The sequence below is a fragment of the Bos mutus genome, chromosome 13, assembly GCF_027580195.1.
Source record: "Bos mutus isolate GX-2022 chromosome 13, NWIPB_WYAK_1.1, whole genome shotgun sequence".
In the NCBI taxonomy this organism is placed as follows: Eukaryota; Metazoa; Chordata; class Mammalia; order Artiodactyla; family Bovidae; genus Bos; species Bos mutus.
The window spans coordinates 36,967,812-36,980,466 of record NC_091629.1 but is presented as its reverse complement, the minus strand read 5'-3'; the positions used below and the strand labels follow the sequence as shown (position 1 = coordinate 36,980,466).

The 12,655-nt window shown below is 42.1% G+C and overlaps 1 pseudogene; it reads left to right on the top strand.

Moving 5' to 3' along the window:
- Positions 1-410: 410 nt before the first annotated feature.
- Positions 411-1,539, top strand: LOC102279555 (STE20-related kinase adapter protein alpha-like; annotated as a pseudogene).
- The last annotated feature ends 11,116 nt before the right edge of the window (positions 1,540-12,655 follow it).

Genomic DNA, 12,655 nt, shown 5'->3' with positions numbered 1-12,655 from the left:
CCACGAAAAGAATGAAATCTTGCAATTTGCAACAACATAGAGGGTATTATGCTAAAGTGAAATGTCAGACAGAGAAAGACAAATGAATTCCCTTAAATATGGAATCTAAAAATCAAAACAAATGAACAAACATAACAAAACAGAAACAGAGTTACAGATACACAGAACAAACAGGTGGTTGCCAGAGGGGAGAGTAGAGGAGGCAGAAAAGAAATAAGTGAGGGAGATTAAGTGGTAAAAATTTCCAGTTGCAAAATAAATGAGTCAGGGGTATGAAATGTACAGTATGGAAGATACAGTCAATAACTCTGGCCTCCCAGAAATAGGCCTGGCAGAAGTGCAACCTTAAATCAAGGAGGCAGAGCTGAGACTGGGTCTAAATTTTTGAAATTAAAGTAGGTCTACATGTTATGTCTTTTCTTGTAAGTAAATGGAATTAGGCGCTAGGTTTCTGAAAAGTTCATTGTTGGGGGCCTAAGAGATTTGGAACCGTTTGCAGACCAATATGGTAAGTTCAGAGTTGATAGCATCCTTCTCTAAACAGGAGATCATGAGTAAGTTTTTGCCGGAGGGAGGTTGTTATGAACTTCTCATTATTATAGGTAAAGGATTTGAGGACCTGATAATAGTGAATCTAACAAAGTACACACCAATGGGAGAGTATGTGACCATACAAAGGATTAATCTAGAAGTTCTTTCCAATGAGATGGTGACATTCTTGCAGCGGGAGCTCCATGTCTCTAAGTTTCTCAGCCATCCCAATACCTTGCCATATCAAGCCACTTTTATTGCAGATAATGAGGTGTGGGTTGTCACATCATTCACAGCATATGGCTCTGCAAAGGCCATCTATACACACTTCGGTATGAATGAACTGGAAATTGCTTACAGTCTGCAGGGGGCGCTCAGGGTCCACGACACCCACCACTTGGGATGCGTGCACAGGAGTCAAAACCAGCCACTTACATCCTGATCCTAACAGCAGCTCAGCACGATCAGTCACTGGCAGTAGCAGCCCAGTACTTCCTCAAGTGCTAAATCAAGGTTCTGCCTTGGCTCAGCTCATAAGTCCTCTGGCAGAATCTTCAGGTTTATGTTGCCAAATTTGACATTGCAGTGTGAGAATCACAGCCTGTGAAGTGGCTGATGGCCACGTCCCCTTTAAAGATATGCCCGCCACCTAGATGCTGCTGGAGAAGCTGAACAGCACAATGTCCTGCCTGCTGGACACCAGCACCAACCTCCCTGAGGAGCTGACCATGAGCACCTCATATTCAGCCATTATGGCCTGAGTGACAACCTGGCCACCAGCACTCCCGGGACCTCCAATGGCGGCTCTCCATCCCACCCTTATCACCACAACTGCTCACCCCATTTCCTCCACTTCGTGGAGCAGTGCATTCAGTGCAACCCGGATATAAGACCAAGTGCCAGCTCCCTCATGAACAATTCTTCCTTTAAGCAGATCAAGTGACATGCCTCAGAATGTCTAACTTTGCCTAACTTTCTTCATCCTGTCACCCCCAAAACCAGTTCTGAAGGCCACTGGTCTCCAGATCACAGTGGAATCTTTGGCCTGGTACCAAACCTGGAAGAGCTGGAGGGGAAGACTGGGAGTGCTAAGCCTATGAAGAAGGTACACGTTTTCCATCTGGGGCCATGTGAGCTTCTGGGACCCTTCCGGAGGGTTGGCCACATTCCCACCCTCCTGGGGGGCAGATTGGGCAGAAAGGACATTTCTGCCAGGAGGGCCTGCTGCTTGCTGACTAGGAAAGAAATTCCTAGACAGAAACTTTATTGCTCCAGGGCTTTTGAGACACAAGGGAATCCCAACAACCAGGGATCAAGAGGGGCCAAAGAGCTGATATTCCTGGTCCTGCGAGCTCAAGTGACCTGACCTCTTCAGAAGGAAAAGATGCTGTTCTGGCCAAGGGGGACTGAAGTCCAAGCCCAGGTTTTGACTCATCCACCCAGGGAACTGTGTGACTTCTTCCCACTCTGGCTTTCCTATCAGCCTCGTTCCATTCTTCTCCCCTGTTCTCAGATCCTATAGGTCCGTGGAGGGGCAAGTAATAAGATGCCCTCCCCTCAGAAAGGAAAGAAAAGTGAAGTTGCTCAGTCATGTCCAACTCTTTGTGACCCCATGGACTGTGACCTGCCAGGTTCCTCCATCTGTGGGATTTTCCAAGCAAGAATACTAGAGTGGGTTGCCATTTCCTTCTCCAGGGGATCTTCCCAACCCAGGGATCGAACCTGGGTCTCGCACATTGCAGGCAGACTCTTTATCACCTGAGCCACCAGGGAAGCCTCCCTCCCTTCAGACAGCTCCTAGTGACTGAAGGGAAGGGTATTTTTTCTTTTTAAAGCACTAGGTTAAGGCTAGGGCAGTCCATCCTCATCCTCGTTTTCGCTGGGGCCCTGACACCTAAAACCTTCCTTTGGTTCATCTGTGTAGCTCAGTCCTTTCCCAACAAGAGTCCGTGTTACCGCCTCCTGCCAGCTGCCACGGTGCTTCTTCCAACAGCCATGATGCCTTGCCTAGCTTGAGGGCCTAAGTCTTTATGCCATGTTACATGCATTGCCGGAACAGATGAAAGCTTCCAAAGATTCCAAAAAGAAAACCTCTGTGATATCCTTACAAGGTGACATACTGTAACTAGACTTTTATTTGTGGTCATTTTAAATTTTAAAAATATCAAGTCACTTTGTTGTATAACAGGAACTAACATAGTGTTATAGGTCAATTATACTTCAAAAACAAACAAATTCATAGAAAAAGAGATCAAATTTGTGGTCACGAGGGGGTGGATAGAAGGCAAATTGCATGACAGTGATCAAAAGGTACAAACTTCCAGCAGTAAGGTAAATAAGTACTCAGGATGTATACACGTTAAATATAATTAACATTATAATACGTTATATATGAAACAGAATAAATTCTGAGAATTCTCATCACAAGGAAAAAATTTTCTACTTCTTTAATTTTGCATCTCTATGAGACGATGTGATAATCTTATTGTGATAATCATTTCACTATGTATGCTTTACACCTTAAACTTATACAGCACCAAACATCAATTATTAATATATCTCAATGAAGGTACTAAAAAGAAAAATCACCCAATTTCAACTGATGGGCTATGAGTGAAGTTTAGTGGGGACAGGAAATTAAATTGACCCTACAATTTAATTGTAATTTAAATGACCCTGGGTCACGCATGCTGTGCTCAGCCACTTCAGTCGTGTCTGACTCTTTACGACCCTATGGACTGCCTGCTGAGGTCCTCCATCCATGGAATTATCCAGGCAAGAATACTGGAGTGGGTTCCCAAGCCCTCCTCCAGGGGATCTTCCCAACCCAGGGATCCAACCTGCATCTCTTAAGTCTCCCGCATTGGCAGGAGGGTTCTTTACCACTAACGCCACCTGGGAAGCCCCACAGGTGGATCTTTTGAGGTCAGCTCAATGTACTGTTGTTGGGGCTGCCACTGCTGAAAGTGTAATTAGTACTGAAGTTTGTACAGGTTTGTACTGTGAATGCCCATAAATGTCAGAGGGGATTCACTCATTCAGAGACTGCTATGTGTATAGAGTTGATTCCTGAACCCTCTAGACAACCCAGAAGAAAGCCCATAAGCTTCCAAAAAGAGAAAGGGAAATAGGAAAAAGTCGATTCGACGGCTGCGATTACTCAGAGATCAGTTTCCTGCACAACAGCACCACCTTTCGGACATAGTCGGTACCTCCCTTTTGGCCTCTTTTTTTTTTTTTTTTGGCTGTGCCATGCAGCATGCGGGATCTTAGTTCCTCAACCAGGAATCGAATGAATCTGTGTCCCCTGCAATGAGACAGCGGAATCTTAACCACTTGACTGCCGGAGAAGTCTCTCTTTTTGGAACCTCCTAATTTCTTACTTCCTGACCCATGCTCAGTCGTGTCCAACTCTTTGCAACCCGATGGACTATAGCCCACCAGGCACCTCTGTCCATGGGGATTCTCCAGGCAAAAATACTGCGATGGGTTGTTGTGCCCTCCTCCAGGGGATCTTCCCCTCCAAGGGGTGGAACCCAGGTCTCCCACATTGTAGGCAGACTCTTTACCATATAAGCCACCAGGGAAGCCCAACTGATCCATAGAGGTCTATGTGACTAGGGATGGGTAAACTTGGATCTGGGCTTCCCCAGTGGCTTAGATGGTAAAGAATCTGCCTGCAATATGAAAGATACAGGTTTAATCCCTGGGCTGAGAAGAACCCGTGGAGAAGGAAATGGCAGCCCACTCCAGTATTCTTGCCTGGAGAATTCCATGGACAGAGGAGCCTGGCAAGCTACAGTCTATGGGATCACAAAGAGCTGGACACAACTGAGTGACTAACACACACACACACATAAATGTGGACTTGGTGGCTATCTATGGAAAGACAAAAAAAGGCCTTGCTCAGACAGTTCAGTCACTCAGTCATGTCTGACTCTTGGTGATCTCATGGACTGCAGCACACCAGGCCTTCCTGTCCATCACCAACTCCCAGAGCTTGCTCAGACTCTTGTCCATCGGCATGAGTCTGCAATGAGTCGGCAATGCCATCCAACCGTCTCATCCTCTGTCATCCTCTTCTCCTGCCTTCAATCTTTCCCAGCATCAGGGTCTTTTCCAATGAGTCGGTCCTTCACACCAGGTGGCCAAAGTATTGAAGCTGCATTTCCTTTAGTATTGACTAGTTGGATCTCCTTGCAATCCAAGGACTCTCAAGAGTCTTCTCTAACACCACAGTTCAAAAGCATCAATTCTTCGGCGCTCAGCTTTCTTTATAGTCCAACTCTCACATCCATACTTGACTACTGGAAAGACCATAGCTTTGACTAGATGGACCTTTGGTTTGCAAAGCAATGTTGTTGCTTTTTAATATGCTGTCTAGATTGGTCATAGCTTTTCTTCCAAAGAGCAAGTGTCTTTTAATTTCATGGTTGTAGTCACCATCTGCAGTGATTTTGGAGCCCAAGAAAATAGTCTGTCACTGTTTCCATTATTTCCCCATCTATTTGCCATGAAGTGATGGGACTGGATGCCATGGTCTTAGTTTTCTGAATGTTGAATTTTAAGCCAACTTTTTCACTCTTCTCTTTCACTTTCATCAAGAGGCTCTTTAGCTCCTCTTCACTTTCTTCCATAAGGGCAGTATCATCTGCATATCTGAGGTTATTGATATTTCCCCTAGCAATCTTGATTCCAGCTTGTGCGTCAACCTGCCTGGCATTTCAATGTATTCTGCATTTAAGTTAAATAAGCAGGGTGACAATATACAGCCTTAATGTACTCCTTTTCCAATTTGGGACCAGTCCGTTGTTTCCTGTCTGGTTCTAACTGTTGCTTCTTGACCTGCACACAGATTTCTCAGGAGGCAGGTCAGGTGGTCTGGTATTCCCATCTTCTGAAGAATTTTCCACAGTTTGTTTTAGTCAAAGGCCTTGCTCGTCAAATGGAAATGCTCTATAGTAAGTCCCCTACATACAAACCTTCATATTGCAAACTTTCAAACATGCAAATATGCACTCTATGTACAATCAGGGGTCTGGTGTACACTGTCACATGCAGGTATCCTCTATGAGTGGCTGTGCCTTTGTGTACTTTACTGCACAGTACTGAATAGAGTACAGTAGGACAATATCTGTATTTCAAGGCCAGGATGCCCAAAAGCAAGTGTAAAATCAGCAGTGATGTAGCTGGTGCTGCTAAGAAGTGCCAAGCAATAACAAAGGAAACAAAAGTGAAAATAATTGAGAATGGAGCAAGGCAAAGAGATGGTAGACACTGCTAATTCTTATAACATGAATCATTCAACCATTGGCACAGTCCTAAAGAACAGGGACAAGATCATGGAACATGTGAAGTCTGCTGTGCTAATGCTGTCAACAATAATATTGAAGAAGTGTGGAAGTGATGAAGGAAATGGAGAAACTTCTCGGTGTGTGGATGCAGGATAAGCATCTGTGTCGAGTCCTGCTCAGCTTAATGCTGATTCAAGAGAAAGCTAAAAGATTTTATGAAGATCTGGAGAAGAATCATGGTGAAGAATCATAGTGCACATCTATTCCTGCCAGCCATGACTGTTCTCACCAGTTCAAGGCTAGAGCCAACCATAAGTAAGTAGCAAGGTAGCAAGTGCAGATATGGTAACTGCCTAGGAATTTCCTGAAACACTTTGAGAAATTACTGATGAAGGTATGTGTTTATCCGACCAGCTTTTAATGTGAATGAGACGGGACTGTCCTGGAAGAGGATGCCAGACTGAAGTTACATCAGTAAGGAAGGAGGAAAAGATGATGCCAGGCTCTAAAGCAGTAAAGGATAGGCTAACTCTGTTGTTTGGTGGCAATGCTGCTGGGGATATGAAGCTGAAGTTGCTCTTCCTTCATCCTTCAGACAACTCAAGAGCACTTCCTATTGTGTGGAAGAGTAATGCCAAAGCCTGGGTTACACAGGCCATTTTTTCTGGACTGGTTTTTTCAGGACTTTATCCTATTTTCCGGGATATTATCCCTGGGGTACGGAAATATTACTTGGAGAAGGACATCCCATTCAACATTCTTTTGCTACTCAACAATGCTCTGAGCCACCCCCATTCACGGATGACTTTCATCCCGATGTTGAAGTAGTGCATCTGCCACTGAATACAGTGTGGCTCATCCAACCGAGGGATCAAGGAGTTATAGGGACTTTCAAGAAATATAATTTATGTCACACTTTTCATCAAGCAGTAAGGGTGAGTGATAAATGAGGAACAACTTTGTGACAATTTGGAAGAACTATAGCATCTACAAGGCCATAAACAAAATCGACTTTGCTTAGCATGAGGTTACAACCATCACCATGACTGGGGTTTGGAAGAACCTTTGCACAAAGTTTGTTCACAATTTTTGTGGATTTGAGAAGGTGGATGAGGAGTCAAAAGAGGTCTTCAGCAACTTAGTGACCTTCAGCAAGAAGCTGGAGCTAGGTCTTCAAGAGGAGATGACTTCATTAAACTCCTTGTGTGCAGCCTGAGGAGCTTGCTAATGAAGACCTGATGGAATAGGAGGCCTAAAGAAAGAATGAAGAGAGACAAGAGAAAGAAGAAGTAACTGAAGAACCAAAGAGATGCATGATGCAGGAAATGGCAAGGGGATTTTCTTCATTTGAAAAGACACTGTTAATTTTTGAGGCACCGGACCCAAATGCAGAATGGTACATGAAGGTTGCAGCAGCCATTCAGAATGCAATCCAGTGTTAAAGGGTCATCTATGAAGAGAAAAAAAAGAGCTACTACCCAGATATCCCTGGATCATTTTTTCAAGAGGGTAGATTGAACTGAATCCAGCAAAGAACCCAAACCTGTGCCGTCAATATCAGGTATGAGTGAGATTGCATCTTGCCCTCTTCAGCTCTACCACCTTCTCTCCCTCCTCCAGTCAGTAAGTCTTCTTGCCTGTTCACTTGATGCCAGCCACTGTGTGCCAACTGTTATACTCTACTACTGTGCCTTTCAAGATTTTCCCTGGTGGCTCAGTCGGTAAAGATTCTCCTTGCAATGAGGGAGACTCAGGTTCAATCCCTGGATTGGGAAGATATTCTGGAGAAGGAAATGGCAACCTACTCCAGTATTCTTGCCTGGAGAATTCCATGGATAGAGGAACCTGGTGGGCTACTGTCCATGGGGTCACAAAGAGTCAGACACGACTGAGTGACTAACACTTTGTACCTTTCAAGGTACTGTACTATGATTCAAAATATTTTCTTTATTTTCTGTGTTTGTTCTTTTATGTATTATTTGTGTGAAAAGTATTATAAACCTCTTACGTGTGGTACAGTAATGGTATTACATTACAGTAATACAGTATGGTATTATATCGTGCATTGTGTTAGTTGGTTACCAAGGCTAATGCTGTTGGATTTACAAACAAATTGGACTTGTGAATGTGCTATCAGAATGGAACTCATTTGTATGTAGGAGATTTGCTGTATTTAGGAGCATACCTGACCTAGTTCTAACATTATCTGGGTTTTACATGAAAGGGTGGCAGTAATCCCTTTGGGGAAAACTTTATTCCTCACTTCATCACCCAGAGCATAAGTGCTAGCTCAACGGGGCCCTCAATTCACAGAGGATCTGCTAAGTGCCTGCTTGGTTCATTGGTGTTTCAGCTGACACCAGCGATGTCCATATTCAACCTCAGCACCAGCTATGCAGAATCAGAACCAGGCATAGTCATTCTGTTCAATGGGCATCACTCAAGGCAGTGCTCATAGTTCTGGCCATACCTCCCCTGTTGAAACTTAGTACATTTTTACTGCCTTTTGTAGTTGCCAATGGCCTAACTGTCTTGTCTGCAAAACTGGCAAGTTGAAGACATTCTCTTTGGAACTACAAACTGTGGCAACAAATTCAGCTGCCAACCAGATAATCTGGCTCTCACGGAGATGCCCATGGTTAAGGGCCCTTCTTTAATAAGATCAACTTAAATCATGCTGCTGATCCAGCCTGTACCACCCATATAACCACCATGACTGCCTGGATCCATCATTGCACCAGATGTGGCAACACATCCACCAGCATGAATGGGGCACAAAGTAAAGAACTATATGTTTCTGATGCAGAAAGCACCACTTCAAACAGACTTGTGACACCTCTCAAAAGTTAAGCTGTTTGTCTTATAGTAAAGAGGCGACACTGCACAGGGCATTGTTCCCCCTACTCCTGAATGACTGACTATCCCAGACCTTTGACCCCTCCTCTGGACTACCACTGGTGCCTCACTACTCTGGGGCACATTTTCAAGTTACAGTGTTGCTGTTATAGTTTGATTAGGAGACTATGGCCTCACCATTGTAGCCCTTGTAACTAAGCCATGTTGTTTTTGACTTTCAGGTCATCCACTGCCTAGCAACAATGCACACTTTGTTGCAAAAGCCGCCCAACAATGAGCCAATAGTCAAGTATCCAATGGCTATGCCATACTCACTACGATCTGCCAGTGTCCTGTATTACTGAGCACTGGAATGGCCTCCTCAAAAATATACTCAATCAAAACCTATGCGATGCAGCAAAAGCACTTCTAAGAGGGATGTTTATAGCAATATAATCCTACCTCAAGAAACAAGAAAAACATTGAATAGACACCTAATTTTATACCTAAAACAACTGGAAAAAGAAGAACCAAAAAACCCCAAAATTAATAGAAGGAAAGAAATCATAAAGATTGGAGCAGAAATAAATGAAAAAAAAATGAAAGAAACAGTAGTAAAGATTAATCAAACTAAAACCTGATTCTTGGAGAAGATAAACAAAATTGACAAACCTTTAGCCAGACTCATGAAGAAAGAAAGAGAGAAGAATCAAATTAACAAAATTAGAAGTGAAAATGGAGAGGTTACAACAGACGTTGCAGAAATACAAAGGATTGTAAGAGACTATTATGAACAACTATATGGCAGTAAAATAGGTAACCTGAAAGAAATGGACAGATCCTTAGAAAAGTTCAATCTTCCAAGACTGAACCAGGAAGAAATAGAAATTATGAACAACCCAATTACAAGCACTGAAATTGAAGCTGTGATCAAAAATCTCCCAAAAAACAAAAGCCCAGGACCAGATGGCTTCACAGGAGAACTCTATCAAACATTTAGAGAAGAGCTAATGCCTATCCTTCTAAAACTCTTTCAAAAGATTGTAGAGAAAGGAACACTTCCAAACTCATTCCACGAGGCCACCATCACCCTGATACCAAAACCAGACAAAGACAACACAAAAAAAAGAAAACTACACGCCAATATCACTGATGAACATAGAAGCAAAAATCCTCAACAAAATTTCAGCAAACAGAATTCAGCAACACATCAAAAAGCTCATACACCATGATCAAGTTCGGTTTATTCCAGGGATGCAAGGATTATTCAATATACACAAATCAATCAATGTGATATACCATATTAACAAATTGAAAGATAAAAACCATATGATAATTTCAATAGATGCAGAAAAGGCCTTTGACAAAATTCAGCACCCATTTATGATTAAAACTCTTAAAAAAAATGGGCATAGAAGGAGCCTACCTCAACATAGTAAAGGCCATATATGATAAGCCTACAGTAAACATTATTCTCAATGGTGAAAAACTGAAAGCATTTCCCTTAAGATCAGGAACAAGACAAGGGTGTCCACTTTTGCCACTATTATTCAACATAGTTCTGGAAGTCCTAGCTACAGCAATAAGAGAAGAAAAAGAAATAAAAGGAATCCAGATTGGAAAAGAAGAAGTAAAGCTCTCACTGTTTGCAGATGACATGATACTGTACACAGAAAACCCTAAAGATAGTATCAGAAAATTACTAGAGCTAATCAGTGAATTTAGCAAAGTTTCAGGATACAAAATCAAATACACAGAAATCACCTACATTTCTATATGCTAACAGTGAAAAATGAGAAAGAGAAATTAAGGAATCAATCCCATTCATCATTGCAACAAAGAATTAAATATCTAGGAATAAACTTACCTAAGGAGACAAGTGAAGAAGGCTGAGCGCCGAAGAATTGATGCTTTTGAACTGTGGTGTTGGAGAAGACTCTTGAGAGTCCCTTGGACTCCAAGGAGATCCAACCAGTCCATTCTGAAGGAGATCAGCCCTGGGATTTCTTTGGAAGGAATGATGCTAAAGCTGAAACTCCAGTACTTTGGCCACCTCATGCAAAGAGTTGACTCATTGGAAAAGACTCTGATGCTGGGAGGGATTGGGGGCAGGAGGAGAAGGGGACGACAGAGGATGAGATGGCTGGAGGGCATCACTGACTCGATGGATGTGAGTCTGAGTGAACTCCTGGAGTTGGTGATGGACAGGGAGGCCTGGCATGCTGCGATTCATGGGGTCACAAAGAGTCGGACACAACTGAGTGACTGAACTGAAATGAACTGAACTGAACTGAAGGAGACAAAAGAACTGTACACAGAAAATTATAAGACACCAATAAGAGAAATCAAAGTTGACATAAATAGATGGAGAGATATTCCATGTTCCTGGGTAGGAAGAATCAATATTGTAAAAATGACTATACTATCAAATGCAATCTACAGATTCAATGTGATCCCTATCAAATTGCCAATGGCATTTTTCACAGAACTAGAACAAAAATTCCACAATTCATGTGGAAACACAAAATACCCCGAATAGCCAAAGCAGTCTTGAGAAAGAAGAATGGAGCTGCAAGAATCAACCTTCCTGGCTTCAGATTATACTACAAAGCTACAGTCATCAAGACAGTATGGCACTGGCACCAAAAAAAAAAAAAAGAAAGAAAAAAAGAAATAGAGACTAATGGAACAAGACAGAAAGCCCAGAAATAAACCCATGCACCTATGGGTACCTTATTTTTGACAAAGGAGGCAAGAATATACAATGGGGCAAAGATAGCCTCTTCAATAAATGGTGCTGGGAAAACTGGACAACTACATGTAAAAGAATGAAATTAGAACACTTCCTAACACCATACACAAAGATAAACTCAAAATGGATTAAAGACCTAAATGTAAGACCAAAAACTATAAAACTCTTGGAGGAAAATAGGCAGAACACTCGATGACATAAATCAAAGCAAGATCCTCTATGATCCACCTCCTAGAGTAATGGAAATAAAAACAAAAGTAAACAAGTGGGACCTGATTAAACTGAAGAGCTTTTGCACAGCAAAGGAAACTATAGGCAAGGTGAAAAGACAACCCTCAGAATGGGAGAAAATAATAGCAAATGAAACAACTGACAAAAGATTAGTTTCCAAAATATACAAGCAGCTCATACAACTCAATACCAGAAAAACAAACAAACTAATCAAAAAGTGGGGAAAAGACCTAAACAGACATTTCTCTAAAAAAGATATACAGATGTCTAACAAACACACAAAAAGATGCTCAACATCGCTCATTATTAAAGAAATGCAAATCAAAACTACAATGAGATATCACCTCATACTGGTCAGAATGGCCCTCATCAAAAAGTCTACAAACAATAAATGCAGGAGAGGGTATGGAGAAAATGGAATGCTCTTGCACTGTTGGTGGGAATGTAAATTGATACAGACACTATGGAAGATGGTATGCAGATTCCTTAAAAAAAAAAGGAATAAAACTACCATATGACAAAGCAATCCCACTCCTAGGCATATACCATGAGGAAACCAAAATTTAAAAAGACACATGTATCCCCGTGTTCATTGCAGCACTATTTACAATAGCTAGAACATGGAAGCAACCTAGATGTCCATTAATAAATGAATGGATAAGGAAGTTGCAGTACATATACACAACGGAATACTACTCAGCCATAAAAAGGAATACATTTGAGTCAGTTCTAATGAGGTGGATGAACCTAGAACCTATTACATAGAGTGAAGTAAGTCATAAACAGAAAGATAAATATATTCTAATGCATATATACAGAATCTAGAAAAATGGTATTGAAGAATTTATTTACAGGGCAAAAATGGAGAAACAGACATAGAGACTAGACTTATGGACATGGGAAGAGGGGAGGAGAGGGTGAGATGTATAGAAAGAGAAACATGGAAACTTACCTTACCATATATAAAATGGACAGCCAATGGGAATTTGCTGTATGGCTCAGGAAACTCAAA